General features: G+C 47.8%; 1 protein-coding gene across 3 annotated transcripts in view; it reads left to right on the top strand.

Annotated features, from left to right (window-relative positions):
* The window catches only part of LOC101007579 (survival motor neuron protein-like), a 33,573-nt gene extending 17,760 nt beyond the window's left edge, over positions 1–15,813 (top strand). Inside the window, exon 2 of one of the 3 annotated variants that reach the window (XR_004177144.1) lies at positions 15,714–15,813. The gene's annotated coding sequence lies outside the window, so the exon portion shown is untranslated. Of the gene's footprint in view, positions 1–6,388; positions 6,481–15,709 lie in introns of those variants that run through there. The other 2 variants (XR_004177145.1, XR_004177146.1) reach the window with 2 other exon arrangements.
* The last annotated feature ends 996 nt before the right edge of the window (positions 15,814–16,809 follow it).

Genomic DNA, 16,809 nt, shown 5'->3' with positions numbered 1-16,809 from the left:
GGGCATTACATGAATGCCTATGCATTTCCACTTGAGAGGAATCCTTACATCCATTCTGACAGCATGAGATAAAAAGTCTGTCTTCCTGTATTCATGTTTTGTTGTCACTTGCTCTTTTCTCTCTCCTTGGTCTGTGTCTACCATATCCTCTTTTATGACTTCTCTTTCCTTTTGTTTTTTTTTTTTTGAGATGAGTCTTGCTCTGTCACGAGGCTGGAGTGCAAATGGCATGATCTGGTTCACTGCAACCTCTGCCTCCTGGGTTCAGGCAATTCTCCTGCCTCAGCCTCCCAAGAAGTTGACTATATATGGTACCACTACACGGCTAATTCCTGTATTTTTAGAGACGGGATTCACCACGCTGGCTACAGGGATGTGGTCTTGATCTCTGACCTCGTGATCGGCCTGCCTCAGCCTCCCAAAAGTGCTGATGAGTCACCGCACTCCGGGCCTACCTCTCTTTTTGTCCTCTCCTTTGCTACCTTGAACTATCTTTTCGTCCCTCCTCGCCTTTGTCTCTTCCCATTTTCTGGCCATATGTGGATCAGAAAATAATTATAAAAAATCATTTGTTGTTTTATTTACATAAATGTATGATTCCATTTTCATTGCAGCCAATGAATAAGAATTGTTACCATTCCTTCATCGTAGTCAAAACTGAGGGCTGGCAGTGGCCTCACGCCTGTAATCCCAGCACTTTGGGAGGCCGAGGGCAGGCGGGACTTCACAAGGTCAGGGAGATTGAGACTATCGGTGGCTAACACGGGTGAAACCCCGCCTCTACTAAAAATACAAAAAGTAATTGGTCGTGGTGCTGGCTGCCTGTAGTTCTGTTTCATAATTTTAAGAGGCTGAGGCAGGAGAATGGCTTGAACCTGGGAGGCGAATCCGCAAAAGCACGAGATCGCCACTGCACTCCAGCCTGGGCTTATGAGCCAGACTGCCTCAAAAAGTAAAATAAAAATAAAATAAACATAATAAATAAATAAAACTCAGGCCAGGAGTGGTGGCTCCTGCCGGCAATCCAGGCTACTTCAGAAGCCAAAGCGGGAGGATTGCTTAAGCCCAGGACGGGTTGAGGGCCAGCAGTGACATGACTGCACCACACTGCACTCCAGCCTGCATGACAGAGCAAGATCCCTCACTCTAAAACAAACAACAAAAATACCAAACAAGAAACCCTGCATTGTCCAACTGAATCATTTTAAAAGCATTTTATATGTCATAATAACTAAACTAAAAATTGCACCTATTATAACTGTATATGTCCTATGAATTTTCACAAATAAAAAACACAGTCATTTAACCGGTACTCAGATCAGGAAATAGAACATTATCAGCACCCCTGAAATCCCCATCTGTCCCCATCTAGTCTCTACCTTCCTCTCACCCGAGGGCAATCATCACCCAGACTTCTAATAGCACAGAATAAATTCACCTATTTTTGTGCTTTATAAAAATGGCATGAAATGTCCTAGTTTGGGTTCCCTAGGAGCTGCCCCTGAGACAGATTTGGCGAGTTCCTTTATCTGGAGGCACAGGAACACTGGGTGGGACCCGAAGAAGTGAGCCAGGAAAGAGGCAGGCAGCAGCCATAAAGAAAAACCTGTTACTAGGCCTGACACGGCAACTCATGCCTATAATCTCAGCACTTTGGAAGGCCAAAGCGGGCAGATGCCTTGGGGTCAGGAGTTCAAGACCATCCTGGCCAACATGGTGAAACCCTGTCTCTACTAAAAATACAAAAATTAGCTAAGTGTGGTGGCAGGTGCCTGTAATCCCAGTTACTCGAGAGGCTGAGGCAGGAGAATCGCTTGAGCCCAGGAGGTGGAGGGTGCATTGAGTGGAGATCACGGCACTGCACTCCAGCCTAGGTGACAGAGCAAGACCCTGTCTCAAAAATAAATAAGTACATTTTTTTTTTTTTTTTTTTTTGGAGAGAGGCTGGTTTTGAACTCCTGGACTCAAGCAGTCATCCCATCTCAGTTGCCAAAGTGCTGGGATTACAGTTGTGAGCCACCATGCCCAGCTCATTTTGTATTTTCAGAGGACACGAGGTTTCTCCATGTTGGTCAGGCTGGTCTTACAATCCCGACCTCAGGTGATCTGCCCACCTCGGCTTACCAAAGTGCTGGGATTACAGACGTGAGCCACTGCACCCAGCCCTTTTTCATCATTCCTAATAGCCATAGAGCATTCCATTTAATCAACTGTATATGCAATTTATTTTTTCCAGGGCTAAGGGGCTCATATGCAACACAGATGGGAGGCCAGTTGGTGACAAGGTGGCAGGCTGCACAGTCACTTATACAGCATGCCATATTGGTTCACTGTCAGACCGGTGATGGCCTCAGCTCCATTACCCGCAACCCCGGGCTTGCTGACTCCGGCTCCTGCCTGGCTGGGCTCGGCCACCACAACCCCTCGGGAGCATTCAGAGGCATCACTGGAGGGTGTGTGGTTAGTGGAGCAGCTGGTAGTTCTCGGCATATCCTCTCTGGTCAGCGGGAGGTCTCGTTTCTTCGGTCGAAGGCATTCCTGACTCCTCTCATGAACAGGTTTCATATTGCTTCTTGGTGTTCCTGGAGCCTGGAAGGAGTCCGCTCTCTCCCTGGCCCATCAGAAGGGCTTCTCTGTAGCTTCTCTGTACCCATCTATGCTTCTGGCTGGGGCGTCCACATCTGAGCTTCCAGTGGTGCTTCTGAGCAGCTGTAGTAAGTGTCCTCCTGGCTGGCTCCAGAGCCAGCCCATTTCACAGCACTTCCTGGGGTCCACGTGTTTGTCCTGGAGCTGCCACAACCAAGGTCGTGGTCCTCCCTGGCCCCAGAGCCGCCCCACACCCCTGTATATGCAATATTTGTTAACCAGTCCCTTTTGGTGTCCATGTAGGTACAGGTCTCATTTTTTGAGCTAAAGTATCTATAACACACTGGAAGTGATAGATGTCACTCCATATTGTACACCAAACCTAATAAGCAGAGCAAACCTTTTTGACTTGGTTAACATTCTAGGATGTTTCTAATCGCTTGATAAAACAATTATGCTACAATAAATCTGTGTGTTTATCCTTTGGGCTCCTGTGTATACCTGTGCACACCTGGAGAATGAAGTCCTGTGAGAGGAACTGCCATCCAAAGAGGGTGTTTCAGTCTATAATACTGCCACCAACAATGTGCTCGTGCTTCTGCGCTTGCTTTGGATCAGGAGAATTTGAAAGTCATCAGGAACCAAACCAAGATATAAGATCCAGCTGTAGCTGGAAAGTGGCAAACGTTCCAAAGCTAAGACATTGGCTATTCCTGAGCTGTTCACAAACTGTGAGGCCAAGTCTAGATGAGATCCAGAAATAGGGTGAGAAACTCACTTATTTTTTAAGCAAAACACCTTTCTTCTTATTTTTGCTAAGAACAAAGAGCTTCCAGCAAGATAAATAGGGGATGCAATATTTTTACAAATTATTTCTCTTTTATGTTAAATTTTTTAGCTTAAATGCTACTTAAAGATATAAGGTTTAACTCCAGCATGGTACTGACTTTGCCTGGCGAGAAGAAAGAGAGAGAGGCCGGGCCGTGGCTCAAGCCTGTAATCCCAGCACTTTGGGAGGCCGAGACGCATGGATCACGCAGGCTCGTGAGATCGAGACCATCCTGGCTAACACGGTGAAACCCCGGCCTCTACTAAAAATACAAAACTAGCCGGGCGGTGGGTGGCGGTGCCCCTGTAGTCCCAGCTACTCGGGAGGCTGAGGCAGGAGAATGGTCTAGTCTGGGAGGCGGAGCTTGCAGTGAGCTGAGATCCCAGGCCACTGTACTCAGGCCTGGGCTTGTACAGAGCAAGACTCTGTCTCAAAAAAAAAAAAAAAAAAAAAAAGAGAGAGCCAGGCATCTGCCCACTACTACCCACTATCAACACGTAGGCCTGACATCAGTCTCTGCATAAATATTCTTGGCCAGGAAGTGTGGCTCAATGCCTGTAATCCCAGCACTTTGGGAGGCCAAGGTGGCACATGGTGTCGAGACCAAGACCATCCTGCATAACATGGTGAAACCCCGTCTGTACCAAAAATACAAAAACTTAGCTGGGCATGGTGGCGGTGCCTGTAGTCCCAGCTACTCAGGAGGCTGAGGCAGGATAATTGTTTGAACCCAGGAGGTGGAGGCTGCAGTGAGTCGAGGTGACCACATGCCACTGTGACTCCTGCCTGGGCAACAGAGCTGCAGACTCTGTCTTAAAAAAAAAAAAAAAAAAAGAAAAGAAAAAGAAAAGAAAAGAAAAGGCAATCAACAGCAGCTTCCAGGATGACTGAGCAGTGACTCAGTCTCTCCTTGACCAGATTCTGTAACTGTCCAGCAGAAATGCTTACCTGAGCTCTGGGAGAACAGGAAGCAGCTCAGTGGGGGCCTGCCTTGCTAAATTCTTCGTCAAGCTGGTCTGTTATGTGCCCTGAGTCCTGCAAGAACATCTCAAGAAAAATCCAAAAACATGCAAGACAAATGAGGGTCCCCCCCTTAGCGTATTCTTGAAGTACTGATGTGCCTGAAAGCTATGTATAGTTTCTGGGAAACAGTTTTTTGGGAAATGTAGCACAGACACTATTCATCCAGAAGAGCCCCTTCCTCACATGAAAGATCTAGTGAGAGAGAAGCATCTGATTCATCATGGGGACCTATCCAGCCAGCAGCAGGGGCCCCAATGCCAGTGTCCGCCTCAGCAGAGGAGACAAGGGGGACATGCAAAGGGTTTCTGTTGAAAAATACTTCACGTAGGGTGACTATACTAGCAGCAATGTATTGTATATTTCAAAGTAGCTAGGCTAGGCACGGTATCCCATGCCTATAATCCCAGCATTTTGGGAGGCCCAGGCAGGCAGATCACTTGAGGTCAAGAGTTTGAGACCAGCCTGGCTAACATGGTGAAACCCCGTCTCTTCTAAAAATACAAAAAATAAAAATAAGAAATTAGCCGGCATGGTGGCTCAAGGCCAGTCCAAGCTACTCAGGAGGCTGGAGGGCAGGAGATTACCGAACCTGGGAGGCAGGGTTGCAGTGAGCCAAGATCACACCGTTGCTCTCCATCCGTGGCTTACAGAGCAGGACTCTGTCTCAAACAAACACAAAACAAAGTAGCTAGCAGAGGACTGGAATGTACCCAACACATAGTAATACCAAATGTTCAAGGTGATGGGCACCCTAAGCACCCTGATTGATCACCACACAATCTGTGCATGTAATAAATACTCAAATATACTCCATACATATGTAAAATATTTTATATCAACAAGAAAATACTTTGCCTAGTGGTTTCATCCAAATGGGAATGAATCCAGGGCTTGATGTACTCATTTCATGGTTTTTTATTGGGACTCGGGAACGGTGGGCCGTGGTAGCAGGTGCACTCACTGTCCAAGTTTGTCCAGACTCTCTGCTGCATGGGTGATGGCATTTGTGACTGTGTTGGTCACTGTCTCAGTGACTTCCTTCATCTTTGTCCGCTGACTCTTGAGCTTTCTTTACGGCTTCGGCAATGGCTGTTGGCAAGAAAGAGGAAGAATGTCCTAGTGATCCACCTGCTGAACTTGTGTCCTCTTGAGTGGCTGTGGGATGTGGCCATCTTAATGGATTAGTCCCTGGAGTGGCCCAATGGGACCAAGGGCAGCAGGACTCTTGCAGAATGAATTTGAATTTGGTTTTAATTTCCCAATGTAACTTGTATTTCTTTCAACTGTGAGTGAGACTGAGCATCTCATGAGTACATTGCCTGCTTGTCCTTTTTTCTGGAAAATGCCTGCTCATGTCTTTTGGCCATTTTTATATTGGGTTGTTATATTGGATTATCATTTTTATGACACATATTTTTCATTAGTTTGTGATTTTTCTTTTGGCTTGGTTTATAGTTTTTTTTTTTTTTTGGCTACAGAAAATTTCGAAGTTTTGGATTGTCCAGTTTACTTAGTATTTCCTTTATGGCTGCTTTTTTTTGTTTGTTTGTTTGTTGGTTGGTTTGTTTTTTGTCATAGTTCTAAGGATTCTCCCCTCTCCAAGATTAGGCCAAAGTCTCTTATGTTATTACAATGTCTAAATGTTTATGATGTCTTCCCCCTCAAAACGCATATGTTGAAATCCTCAGTCCTAATGTGATGGTATTCAGAGGTGGGGCCTTTGGGAGGTTGAAATTAGGAACCACATAAAAGAGACCACAGAGAGCTAGCTCCTCCCACCATGTGAGGACACAGCAAGGCCCAGCCACGAACCAGGAAGATGCCCTCACCAGATGCCAAATCTGCCAGTGCCTTGACCTTGCACTTCCCATCCTCCAGGAGTGTGAGAAATGAATTTCTGTTGTTTCTAAGTCACGCAGTTTACGGTTTTTGTTTTTGTTTTTGAGACAGAGTCTTGCCCTGTCACCCAGGCTGGAGTGTACTGGCGCAATCTCAGCTCACTGCAACCTCTGCCTCCCAGGTTCAAGGGAGTCTCCTGCCTCTGACTCCTGAGTAGCTGGGATTACAGGCATGTGTCACCATGCCCCCCTAGTTTTTGTATTTTTAGTAGAGACAGGGTTTCACCATATTGATCAGGCTGGTCTTGAACTCCTGACCTTAGTTGGCCCACCCGCCTCGGCGTCTCGAAATTCTGGGATTGCAGGCATGAGTCATTGCGCTTGGCCTATGGTATTTTATAATAGCAGCCTGAGCTAAGATGGTTATCTCCTAGTAAGTTAATAGATTCATTTATGTAAATTTAAGTCCTTCATCTACCCAGAATCTATTTTGTTTAAAACGAATGAGATATACACTTGCTTTGTACATAGTTCTACTCATAGCTCACACACATCAATTTAACATTTAACATAGAATTTTACATGTTATTTTGTCCCAGTGTGCTGTCACATAGTCTTTCGTGACTTTGTCTTCTTATCATTCCACAGAGAGAACCATCTAGACCGTGCCCTAACGCAGTATGCTCTGTGGTTAAAGCAGGTGGTCCACACCATCTGCAGAGTCAAAAACAAATTACACATCTGCTGCCATTTAGAAAGAGGACACAAACTCAGGCAAGACCGTTTTTCACACAATGACCCACGGGTTGGATCTGGCTGGGTCTCCCCACGCACAGCTGCGGGCACCTGTAATCCCAACCACTCAGGAGGCTGAGGCACAAGAATCATTTGAACCCAGGAGGCAGAGTTTATAGTGAGCCGAGATCCCACCACTACACTCCAGCCTGGCGGACAGAGCAAGACTCCGTTTCAAATACAAATACAAATAAAAATAAACATGCTGTAGGGGACTTGGATGAAATTGAAAATGTCCTTTTTGACTTTGAACAGATCAGACTTGGTGACTTGTTAAGAAATGTTTGAAGCTTTAAAGTTCTGGTAAAAATAAAAATCCATCTTCCTTTTCCTGCATAGGTTATTCAGAATAGGCTGTTTTGACAAGAAAGGTTCCCCAGATTTCCAGAGGGAAGGGTCCAAGCTGCCAGTGTTCACCCAGCATCCAGACTCATGCCCTGCCCCCAGGAGACCTCCCCAGCTCTGCACCCCTTAACTCTGTGCTGTCCTGGTGGGGCTGGAGACCGGGGTTCCTGAGGGCCCAAGGCCTCCCCCCAGGTCCTCAACACCTACCACTAAGATCTCCAACAGACCCAGTGAGAGAGTCTGTTCTAGATCCCCCCAGCCTGGGTGGTGAGCATTCTCCCAACCCTACTGACTCCCCGTGGCCTCAGCAGTGGGCATAGGTTTCATGCCGTAGCTTCCCAGGGCCTTAAGCACGCAAGGCATAGCTGGTACTCTGTTCAGGATGCTGAGGACTGGCCCAGCCAGCTGAAGTAGCTGCCCCTAGTGCTCCTCTAGGCCTTGGGGCAATAAGTCTCATACCTGCTCTGCAGGAGCTTGGACGGTGAGCCAGAGAGGCAGCAGCAGGAAGGCCATGGAACTACCCTGGCACTGGGGTGGCATCCTGGCATGAGACTTCTGTAGCCCTGTCCCAGGGACCCCGTGAAGCCAGGGGGCAGGGAGCAGGGCTGAGGCTGGACAGGAAGAGATCCGATGCCCTTCTGTAGGTGGGGCAGAGAGGGCCGGAGTCCCAGCCCCCTGGCACTCAAAGCTTTCCTGGAAGTTTCAGCAATGGATAGTGTACCTGGAGACAAGGCCTAGGATCTCTCAAGCTCAGCTGCCTGGCTGGTCCCTGGTGGCCCGCAAGGGTCAGGCCTGGCGGGCCTGAGACCTGGGTGCTGCCAGGGGCCGGGGTCACAAGGGAGGAGGGTGACTGCCCTCCCTACCCCTGGGAGGACCCTGGGTTTCCCGAGCAGTTTGCAGCCCCATGGAGGGTGGGGCATTCAGGCGGTGCCTGCCTGGGCGGCAGGAGTGGGGGGGAGGTGCACTGAGCAGAAGCCACCTGGCAAGGCACCCGGCCAGCTGATGCCTACCCACCCTAGAGGCCCTGGGTGACGCTAAAGCTGTGCCCCTCCTATCCCCAGGTGTCCTGGAGGAGTAGACAGAGGGCCTCCAGCACCACCACCTAAGCAGGGAGATGCTTCAGTCCTAATTAGGAATCCCCAGGAAAGTAGCCTCCTGGCTCCCTGGCACATCAGATGAGGGAGGCCCAGCCCTATGATACAGAGATGCCTCTGCCACCTGCCACTGCTCCTCAGTCACCAGCCTCCAACCTGAGCCTCCTCGCTTCCCACCTGTAAATGGGGTAGCGTGGCCTCCTGGCTGTGCCACCAATCATCCCTCGAGACAGCACGCCAGCTCCTGGTAAAGACCCTGCCCTCCACCAGAGGAGCTGAGGCAGCCCCAGGAGCCCCCACCAACCGTGGGTGGCCAAGGAGCGGACTGGGATATGAGGGGCTGCCTAGATGCCAGAGGCTGGGGATGTGACTTCCACCGGGCCGGGAGCCAATGAGAGGTGTCTCCCATGCCCTACTCTGGGGTGGTCCTGGCAGGGTCTGAGGCTCCTCCCCAGTGCAGTGGCCCGAGGAGCTGCCTCCAGGTGGCCAGCCTGATTAGTTTATCATCACTGTGGGCCTCCCAGCCTTAGGTACTCGGGAGCTGAGACCTCCAGCGCCTGACAGGCGCCTAGCTGGCCCCAGTGAGGGCACCACGCCAGTCCTCTAGGTGGGTGCAGGTATCAGGCAGCAGGCCCCTGGGTCTCAAGGCCACGCCCACACATGCCACGCTGTCTCCCTTTGTGGCAGGGTGGAATCGGGGCTTGCCACTGAGGGGGCCTCTTTATGAAAGGGAACAACTATATGGATTCCTACATTTTCATTGATATAATGCATTTAATCTCTGGACCTAGACGTGGGCTGTGAGCATGCCTGGAGCCTGGGCGTGGTCCAGGATGAGACTGTCCTCCTTTGTACAGCCAGAGAGTCCATGTCTTTGCCTAGGCATTGGGCCACTGCAGAGGGGTTGTGCAGGGGACCCCTGGCTGGCTGGTGAAATTGTGCTAGGAAACCCCAGGGATGCCTCCCTGACCTGCCAAAGCCCCTTCCTCTGCCTGCCTGAGGCTACTGTGTGGCCCCACTTCTGTGCTTTGTTCCCTGACAAGCGTTGTCTCGCCTGCTCTAGAATGGTGGCTCTAGACCCCTACAGACTCCTCTCCTCATGAGCCTCCCACCCCAGGGGTACTCTGCCCAGTCCTCTCAGGAGCCTTACCGCGCCCCCAGCCTGGGTCAGGTTTCCGCCACAGCAGGACTCCTGGCCCATCTGCCCGCCTGGTTTCGGGGCCCACTACAGCCTCTGGGGACACCCCGCCCCTCTTCCCACCTCCACATGGTGCCTGCCTCATGAGACTCCCGGGCTGCCCAATTCAATGCACTGCCTTGGTGTGAGCACTACATTCTAATGACAAATACACTACTCTGCCCTAGACCTCCCGGGGCAAGGCTAACCAGGGCTGAGTCCCGTAATGTGTTCGCTGGGGGAGAAGGCAAGAGGGCCTGGGGAGGCCTATGACCATATCTCTTAGGCCCTGGTGCCCTCCCCATTGGCCTCTCCCAGCTGCTGGGTTGCTGTAACCCAGATCCCCACCCAGTCCACACCATGGGCCCCCAGCAGCCCTCTGCGCCCCACTTCCCCTGGGGCAGACCCCTGGTGAGGGACCCTTCTAGCCAAAGAACCTGAGATAGCCCCAAATCCTCCTAAATCCAAGGATGGATCCTGGTCTGAGGGGCTGGGCCCAGGTGACTCCTGCAGGGAACTCTACCTGGCCTGGATGAGGTCAGGTGGAATTAGGCAGGGGGCCTACCCCCCCACCCCACTGTGAAAGAGGTCCACCACAGTGGGCTCCAAGGGGCTTCCCCTGGACCCAGGGACCCTGAGTCAAAGCATCCTGAGTCAGGAAGGTCAAGTCCAGCCCCAGGCAGGAGAATCCAAATGGAGAGCAGACATTCCTAAGGCAGGGATTTGTCCCAACAAACCAGCTGGCAAGGGACTAGCCATTGAATCTACTGAGTCATGAGAGCCAGTGTTTCAAACAGCACCTACAACTTCTAGCAATGACCACCCTGAAAACGACGTATTTGAAATACTCTAACTACTCTAGGCTGTCCTGTCTGAAGCCTGATGATGCCTTGTGTGGATTTTAGAAGGACAGACGCTTCAATTTAATGCTCAGAGCAGTAGAGCTTGTAGGTGGTGTCTAATCCTGCCGGTGTCTCTCCCAGAATTTCTTTGTCTGGTGGATTTGAGCTCACAGTTTGTGCTGCAGCCCCACCGCCCCTCCTTGCACTAACGAGGAGTCCCGAGACCTGGCTGGCTGCTAGTCACCAGAGGAGGGGCCTGCAGCACTTGGCAGCATCCACCCACCTGTGGTATCAGCCAGGCCCTGGGGAGCCTCTCAGAGGACGATTCAACGGGTACTCTGAGGAAAGCAAGGGGCCACCCAAGGAAGTGGACAGAGCCAGTGAACCGTGGAGATGAGGCTCCTGGAGCAGCAGGGTGAGGGGGAGCTGTTCCCTTCCCTGGCCCAGAGGGCAGTGGTGTGTCCCAGAACACCCCAAAGACAGTCATGTGGGTGTAGAGGAGGACTCAGGAGCCGTAAGCTACCAGTAGAAAGATGTGGCCACTGCCAAAGTCCAGCAAGGAAGAATCTGAGTGATAACTACTCCTCTCCTCTCTCTCTCTAGAGACAGTAATCCCCACTGTCTGAATCTATACCTAGGGCCAGAGAGCCAGGCATGCTGGTGATGCAGCCCAAGAGGGAGCGGCAGAGAGTAAGCCAGTGGTATGGAAAGCAAGAAACAGAGAATTGCAGCCACTCCATGGATGTCTTCATCTGAGAGTAGCTGGCAGCAGCACATATACACATACATTACATGATGAGAGATACCTGCCTAGGCCAAAGTGCAGTAGCAGCAGTCCCCCGTCTCACTCAAGCACTTCTACCTGGTCTGGTGAGATCCTCCTGCCTCTAGCCTCCCATAGCTGGGATTACAGGCACATGGCAATTCATCCTTACAATTTTGTATTTTGGTAGAGAACAGGCTCACCCATGTTGGCCAGCCAACCTTGAACTCCTGACTCAGTGATCCGGCCTGGCCTCCCATGCTGGCTTGGATTACAGGCGTGGAGCCACTGTGCTAGCCTGCGAAAGAGAATTTTAAAGTGTCCTCTCAAAACCATATGGAGCAACAACAAGACTGGAGGAGGAGGGAAGAGGAGGGAGGAGGCAGTGCCCATCATCAAATACACAATACATCAAACTCTGCAACTCAGAGGTAATTAGGAAGCTGGGAAGCACACGCAAACCTAAAAGCAGGTGACACCCAGCAGAACCACACAGGAAGCCAGGGGCGCAGGTGAAGACAATGGGGGGCGGGACCTGGGGATCTTCGCTGTTGCCATAGCAGCACACTCCCAGGAGAAGATAATCTCGAGGAGGTCTTAGAGCCATGAAGCGAAGAATGAAGGAGAGAAAAGGCCCGGGTCCAGGGTGTATCTGAGAGCATCTCTTCCAAGAGGAGGCAGGAACATTTGGGAAGTGCTGCAGGGCTGATCCCCAAGTGGGAGGCTGTATCTGTGAAAGGAGGGCTGCAGTAGAAACTTCCCAGCTTCTAGTGGGACTGAGAGGCAGAGGAGGAAGCTTACAGAGGTGAGGGGATGCTTCTGTGCAGGAAGGGCAGGCTCCTGAGGCTGAGCCCAATGTTTCCACTAGATTCCAGGAGCCCCACCCTCCACAGGGACCTCCCGTGACCGGACATCTGGGAAATGCTATCTGTTGGAAATCCTCCGGCCACACAAGGCCACGTGAGCAATGAGGGCTCCTTGACTGATGGGGTAGGCTCTTCCAACTCAAAGTATAATTCCATTTCATTCCTCCCCAGCCTCTCTCTGAATGTTCACCCTATAGATAACTAAGGCTATAAAGGTCAGAAATAAGGAAATCTAAGACTCTCATTTAATTAGATTGTACCTATCTCATGTACAATTCAATTTTATTAATTTAAATATCACATTGCTTAAAACATATTTAAATTATTTAACTAATTTAAATGAAATATATTAGCCAAACTAAAGTCCCACTGGAGTTCTACCCACTCTTTCCGCTTAATGTCCTTTTCTGTTCCCAAATGCCATCCATATAATTGCAGCATTTAGCTATTTCTTTAGTCTCTGCCATTTTGTAGGACTGCAGTGATAGCTCTCATAGTCTCTTATCTTCCTAACTGTGACACTTTAACCAGGCACTGATCAGTACTGCCGCACGTTCCCTGGGATTGGGGGCTCGGCCCTGATGCATTTCAAACACTGACTGAAGCATATGCATTTTGCCATTGCACACCAATGAGTGGAATCCTTCCCCGCATTCCTCAGGAGCATATATATGGCACTGAGAATTCTTCTTACTGATGATGCTTGAACTTGTTCACGGTCTAGGTTTCTGCTTGAACAGGGACCTTGGGAGGCAGAGCCTGCAGGGAGCCAGATCATGATCAACACTCCAGCCTGGGCTGCTAGAGAGAGACCTGTACCCCAAAAAAAAAAAAAAAAAAAAAAAAAGATACATTTTCATATTTGGGTAGTATATTTACCTTACACGAATACTAATCCAAATATACAGATCAGTTCTATTGCAATTCTTTTACAAATACCTTAAGATGACTCAATGTGACATGAAATGGGGAAGTGATTCTAAAAGATGCTCTTGATTTTGAAAAGCATTAGAAATAGATATGTGAAGACAGCCATAACTGCCAAAAGTGCCACTTACTCGTAAATGAGGGCAACCCTTCACTACAGCACGCCAAGATCCATCTGCATCTCTGTAGCAGGCAGCTCAAAACTGTTAAAGCCATCTTACTATAATATCTGTTTAGTAAAATAATGTCTTCCTGTGTGCTTTGGTAAGCTTTCTTATACTAATGGTAAGGAAACCTCTCCCTGGATCCTGACTCTGCAGAGGGCTCTGACTCTTCTTTCCTGTAGCACTTCATGTCCTGCAATTGCAAGTCTTTTATATGATAACCAGTCAGAAGTGCCTTGGGCATTGGATTCTCCTAACAGGCTATATGCTAGGCGTATAAACCAAAGAGAGTTTCTCACTCTGTCCACACTCCGAAACACACAAAATGTGTTTCAGGACAAAGCAGGTGATGTGATCCTAGGAATAAAACAAACGTGATTCAGATTTCCTAGCTTCCTTTCTCTTTAGTTCTCTGTAGTATAGTCTCATGATGTATTTATGTATTTTCTGTTGTTTGAATTAAAAACTCATCTGCCTTTTTAAGAGGCCAGTCTTTGATGAACTTTAAACTTTGTAAAGCTAATGCATTGTGCCTGTGTGATAAACCAGTGGTTCTCCAAATGTGCTCTGTGGACCTCTCGGGATCCCCAAGACCCTTTCCAGAAGGCCTAAGAGGCCAACTGTTCTTTTTTTTTGAGACCGAGTTTCACTCTAGTTGCCCAAGCTGCAGTGCAATGGCGCGATCTCGGCTCATGACAATCTTTGCCTCCCGGGTTCAAGTGATCCTCCTACCTCAGCCTCCTGAGTAGCTGGAATTACAGGTGCCCACCACCACACATGGCTAAATATTTTAGTTTTAGTAGAGATGTGGTTTCACCATTTTGGCCAGGCTGGTATTGAACTCCTGACCTCAGGTGATCTGCTCGCCTCGGCCTCCCAAAGTGCTGGGATTACAGGACTGAGCCACTGTGCCTGGTCAACACTGTTCTGATTCATATGAATTAAACCTGAGAAAGCTGATTAAAAATTTTAAAAATTTGTAAAAGTAATACAAAGTCATTGCCTGCTTTTTCGTTGACACTCGCCATGATTGTATAAAAGTAAAAATGGGTAAAACTGCTGGTTTCTCAGCATAAATCAAGGCAGTGGTACCAATTACATTAGTAGTCACTCTATTCTTTACTGTCCCCTGCAGTTAAAAAAGGTACCCTGAATTACTTAAGAATGTCTTTGATGAAGCAGTAAAAATTAATGTTATTAAATCTTGACATGTCTCCTTAATATTCTGAATAAGTGAAAAGTTAACAAGAAGCGCTTCTGCTGACTGCAGTATGGTTGTTGTTTTTTTGTTTTGTTTTGTTTTTTAAATAATTCATGATTTAATTGTGAACTGAACAACCAATTTTTTCACAGAACATCGTTTTTATTTACAAGTACAACAGGACCAGCGCTGTGGCTCATGCCCAGCACTTTCGGAGGCCAAAGCTGGCAGATGGCTTGAGCTCCTTCAGGAATTTGAGACCAGCCTCGGCAACATAACGAAACCCTGTCTCTACCAAAAATACAAGAAAATTAGCCTGGCGTGGTGCCACACATCTGTGGTCCCAGCTACACAGGAGTCTGAGGTGAGAGGATTGCTTGAGCTGAGATCATGCCAATGCACTCCAGCCAAGTGACAGAGTGAGACTCAGTCTAAAAAAAGAAGTACAACTATCATTCTCAAAAATAAATGGAGAGGTTGTCCCTTCAAGGAAAGTAAGTATTTGTTCCCAACGATAAAATGTAAGCTTTCCTGAGGACTTTGAAAAACTTCTTCCTGCTACTAGGCTTGACAGCTTTTCAATAGTTAAAGGTGTTTTAAAGTAAGATTGGTGGTTAAACTAAAAGTGATTTTTGACATAATAAAACATAAACCAATATATTCCAAGTAACTAATGCATAACATTAGAAATGCAAGTATGGGGGGAAAGATCCATTTACTGTGCAAGAAAGATCAATGAGTACTGATGGAATACATTTATTAACATGGAAAATGCCACTGTAACTAATTTAAGAAACTAGCACTTGTGAAGTTTTGATTTACTATTAAAGAATACCCATAACTAGGCAGTTAATATTTTTAAAGTTAAAACTTTAAAAATACACCTTTTACCAGCTACATATTTATATGAGGTTAGGTCATCTTACTAGTGCTTTTTTTCTTTTTTTGAGACAGAGTCTCCCTCTGTCACCTAGGCTGGGGTGCAATGGCGAGATCTCAGCTCACTGCAACCTCTGCCTCCCAGGTTCAAGCGATTCTCTGGTCTCAACCTCCCAAGTAGCTGGGACTACAGGCAAGCACCACCACGCCCAGTCATTTTTTGTACTTTTAGTAGAGGCGGGTTTCACCATGTTAGTGGGGCTGCTCTCAAACTCCTGATCTCAAGTGATCCAGCCATCTCGGCCTCCCAAAGTGCTGAGATTACAGGTGTGAACCACTGCGCCCAGCCATCTTATTTTTTTTATTTTTATTTTTTTGAGACAGAGTCTTGCTCTGTCACCCAGGCTGGAGTGCAGTGATGCAATCTCAGCTCACTGCAAACTCCGCCTCCCAGGTTCAAGCTGTTCTCCTGCCTCAGCCTCCAGAATAGCTGGGACTACAGTGCGTGCCACCACGCCTGGCTAAGTTTTTGTATTTTTAGTAGAGATGGCGTTTCTCCATGTTACCCAGGATGGTCTCCATCTCCTGACCTTGTGATCTGCCCGCATCAGCCTCCCAAAGTGCTGGGATTACAGGAGTGAGCCACTGCACCCAGCCTCTTATTGCTTCTTTAAAGCAAATTGCAAAGAAAGATCTAGAGAATCCAGTTGTCTCCTATTAAGCTCAACATGAGAGATTTTAAATAATATAAATACATGACACACTTTTTACTCAACTTTTTATTGTAGAAAAGTTATTTTTCAGTGGAAAATTTCTGTTAAAAATATTGTTCTCAAGGAATATTTTCTGGTATTACAACCTGGGTCAGGGTTACTACTGACATCTAGTTGGTAGAGGCCATGAAAGCTGCTAAACTCTCTGCAATGCACAGGACAGTCCTCACAACAAAGCGTTATCTAGCTCATAATATCAACAGTGGTAAGGCTGTGAAATCTAAACTAAAAAGATTTTGAAAAAAAATCTCAGTTTTCTGTTTCTACCACAGTGAATATCAATATAATCAACATAAACACACTCTTTGAGATGCTCAATCATTTAAGAATTAAGAGTCTTAAGGAATAAAGAACACAAATAATTTGCTTCAATATTTTAGCAGGCACAATACAGCTTATGATGTCTAGAGCTGTGTCCTAACACCGAGCTTGATATCTTGCAAAGTAATTAGCTAGAATAACAAGACAGGTTTCTAAAAAGCTCACCTTTGCGTGATATCATGATGTATCTCCAAGGTCACTCTGTGGAAGGAAAAACAATTCACAACAATAGATGTTACCATTTGTTAGGCCTGAAGACATTTTTTAAAAAGGGGGCAGAGGAAACTCTCCTAGCGGCCCTGAAATTCAAATCTTCTAGTTCGGAACAGCACCATAAGGGCACTTTGTTTTCATTTCTTGGTTTTTCACAAAAATATAAGAACCAA

The sequence above is a fragment of the Papio anubis genome, chromosome 11 (genome assembly GCF_008728515.1).
Source record: "Papio anubis isolate 15944 chromosome 11, Panubis1.0, whole genome shotgun sequence".
In the NCBI taxonomy this organism is placed as follows: Eukaryota; Metazoa; Chordata; class Mammalia; order Primates; family Cercopithecidae; genus Papio; species Papio anubis.
The sequence above is the reverse complement of the archived record's forward strand: the minus strand, read 5'-3'. Positions and strand labels throughout refer to the sequence as shown.